Here is a 3,219-nt window from a genome sequence, read left to right as displayed (position 1 = left end):
TGTCTCTTTTGTTCCATTTATCACCAGCACCTAAAGTGGTGCCTGGTTGAGAGCATACTCAAGTGTTTGTTGAATGATTAAATGAATCAGTGAATTCATTTTATGAAATGGAGCATACTTTCAGCAGTGTTTTCCTAAACCACACAAATATTAAATTACACTAAGAAAAATCATAAACTTTGAAAACTTTATAAATTTGTTAGGCATTTGCCAAGTAACACAAGCTAGCCTTTTAACTCCTCACCCATTACCTGGGAACCTGAGTTAAGTTGTCCCTGTTTATCACCAAGTTTGAAGTATTAGGGTTAAGATAAACAGCTTCCTTAGTCACGGAGAAATCACCCCTGAAATGACAAGAAGGAGAAATAAAGCAACGCAAACTCTACTTTTATGAAAACCAGAACTCACCTGTAACGGCACACCGCCACATGGGAAGGACCCCCTACCACAGCAGGAGGCAGGGCAGAGGTGCAGGAAGAGCAATGGAGGGGACACCTCGGGCTTCGGCTGCAGAGCTCAAGAAAAACTTCCAGAAAAGGGGCAAGGTCTAAGATGCTTGGTTTGGAAGCCAAAAAACTGGGTATGCCAGGGGAAGAAAATTCCCTTTCCCCAGATTCTGTTTCTGTTTGGCACCATGCAGAAGCAAGGGAAATGTGGCTGAATGAGGAAACACAGATTCATGCGGTATTTGCCGAAAGTTGTTGGAGAGGTGGATGGGGAGAGGCTTATTTAAAGGTGGTCTTACAGTTCACGTCTCTGGCTAGGGACAGGCAAATGCCAAAAGACCATGCTGTCTTTTTTTGTTTTCTTTGGTTTTTTTTTTAAGATTTATTTATTTGAGAGAGAGAGAGAGAGAGAGAGAGAGAGAGCACAGCAGGGGGAGGGGCAGAGGGAGAGGGAAAAGCAAGCTCCCTGCTGAGCAGGGAAGCCCGAAGCAGGACTCGATCCCAGGACCCTGAGATCATGACCTGAGCGAAGGCAGACGCTTCAGCGACTGAGCCCACCAGGTGCCCCAACAATGTGCCGTCTTAAGAGCTTCCCTGATAATCAAGAACACTGGCCTGACCCTTGCCAACATTAAACTCCTTCTAAAGCCTGGCTCATGAATAATTAATCTCATTTCAGGATGAGTAATAATTTTAAAAAATGAATAAGCACAGAATATATTTAAAGTACTACTGGAAAGGGAGGAAATGGACAGGAAAATAAGTGGTAAATAAAGAACACTCACTAGAAAGACGTTTCCACAGAGCAGATGGAAATTGTTGCCAAACAAGCCCCATGAATTTTTTAAAACTTAATGAAATAATTACTTCTTTAATACAAAATCTCAGAGCAGAGCTACAGGAGTGCAGAAAATATGGAGAACAGCAAGAGCAGAAGAAATAAGATGAAAAGAAGTGGAAGAAAAGCTAAAATCATCCCAGAGATGAAGGGCACGTTGACAAGAACACAACAGGAAGATCCCTGGCTGACAGCACAGAAGGGCACATGGAAGGCAGTCCCGGGAACCTGAGCAAATAAGACGAAGTCAGCGAAGATGCATGAAGAAGGGCTGGGTAAATAACATATGGGTAAGACACAGAACGCATAAATGGTGTCCCTGGAGCAGAAAGCTGAAAAACTGGAACAAAAAATTAAAAATATATATATAAATGTAAGGAAGCTTTTCATAAATAAAATACAACTTGAACCTACAGATTGAAAGAGTGAAATGTGGACCAAGAAACATGATGTGGAATGGTCAATACCGAGCCTTGTCTAGTGAAGACATTGATCCTCCCAGAGGACACACGGGAGGGAACCCAGGCATAGACGGGTCCACTCCAAGAACCATCCACTCACAAAGTCCTCAGGGGGAGAAAGGGTTACCCCAAGAATCTAGCACCTAACCAAACGGTAATGCAAGTATTAAAGGAAACAAACGGTCAAGAACTCAAGAGATGTGGTGTCTATAGGCCTTTCTAATAGAAACAACTGGACGGCACCTCAAGCCATCCGAAAGCGGATGGAGAGATACTTGGTGGGGATTGGCAAGGAGCGTCAACCCACTGATCTGGAGTGTTGACCTCCAGTGGCATCTGTGAGGGTCGATAAGGAACACGGCACAAATGTCCCAACTTTCCTGCTCTACACAGTTTCCACGGCAAGGTGGTGAGGGGGAGAGTGGCTTAGAGTTGGCGTAAGTGTACTCTTTTTCTCATCTTTTACATCGGGGGAACAAAGATGCCATTTTCGAAGGTGATAAATCAAGTAATATGTAAAAGTATGTATAAATTCATAAACGCAGCAAATGTGAACACTAAAGAAATAATATAAGTTTTAAAAACCGGGTGGGGGAGGACGTGGCAGGAGGTACACTAACAGTATCATGACCTTAGGTCTTCCCAAAATGCATTTCTCAATTTTACAAAACAATAAAATAATTTACGTCAAAGAATTAAGAGGAGAATCCACTCTCGAGGTTTTGGGCCCAGCTTCTAACCTCGTCTTAGACCTGAGCCAGTTTCCTTGCTGTGGTCAGGGTGCATCCGGCAATCCGCAAAAACACTTCTCTCGGCGAGCTCGTTCACAAGTGGCAACGATAGGCCATCCCTCCGTGTGTTAGCATCTACATGTCAAGCTGCATAACATACTCCACTGTCATGCAGTCCTCACTATGCCCTCCTGAAGTAGGTCTTCCTTTGGGTCTCATTTCTCAGAAAAAGAAAACCTGGGAAGGTCATTAGTGTACACAGCTAGGAAACCATAAAACTAGAACTTGAACCTTGGTCCCACCCGCTCTCCCATCCAGACTCTCAACCTCTCACACTGGAATATCTCTCACCCGTGTTCTTTGTCTGGTTAAGTGTTTCTCGCTGTTTAAGGCTCACCTGGCATGTCGCCCTCCTTCCGCAGCCCAGTAGTTACCAACCCTGCTTCCTCCGTGCCCCACAGCTCAGCACCCGCCAACGAGGGCACAGTCACTCAGCCAGCTAATACAGGTAACTATCGGGGTGACTCATACCGCATCTTGGCCTAAGAAATGGAATCAACAATTTAAGAATCATGTTAAATTCTGACTCCAGCTTTGCCAGTTGGCTCTTTCTTTCTTTCTCTTTCTTTTTCTTTTCTTTTCTTTCTTTTTCTTTCTTTTTCTTTCCTTTCTTTCTTTCTTTCCTTCTTTCTTTCCTTCTTTCTTTCTTTCTTTCTTTCTTTCTTTCTTTCTTTCTTTCTTTC

At 43.6% G+C, this 3,219-nt stretch overlaps 1 long non-coding RNA gene across 1 annotated transcript; it reads right to left on the bottom strand.

Annotated features, from left to right (window-relative positions):
- Window positions 1–249: 249 nt before the first annotated feature.
- On the bottom strand, window positions 250–3,095 carry LOC141371143 (uncharacterized). The gene is made up of 3 exons (XR_012375860.1): window positions 2,874–3,095; window positions 2,486–2,623; window positions 250–344 (listed from the first exon to the last, which is right to left on the bottom strand). It is a non-coding gene; the product is annotated as an uncharacterized lncRNA (long non-coding RNA).
- Between the last annotated feature and the right edge of the window lie 124 nt (window positions 3,096–3,219).

This window comes from Callorhinus ursinus, unplaced genomic scaffold (assembly GCF_003265705.2).
Source record: "Callorhinus ursinus isolate GAN/ISIS: 27379988/994484 unplaced genomic scaffold, GSC_fseal_2.0 scaffold58, whole genome shotgun sequence".
NCBI classification, from domain to species: Eukaryota; Metazoa; Chordata; class Mammalia; order Carnivora; family Otariidae; genus Callorhinus; species Callorhinus ursinus.
The sequence above is the reverse complement of the archived record's forward strand: the minus strand, read 5'-3'. Positions and strand labels throughout refer to the sequence as shown.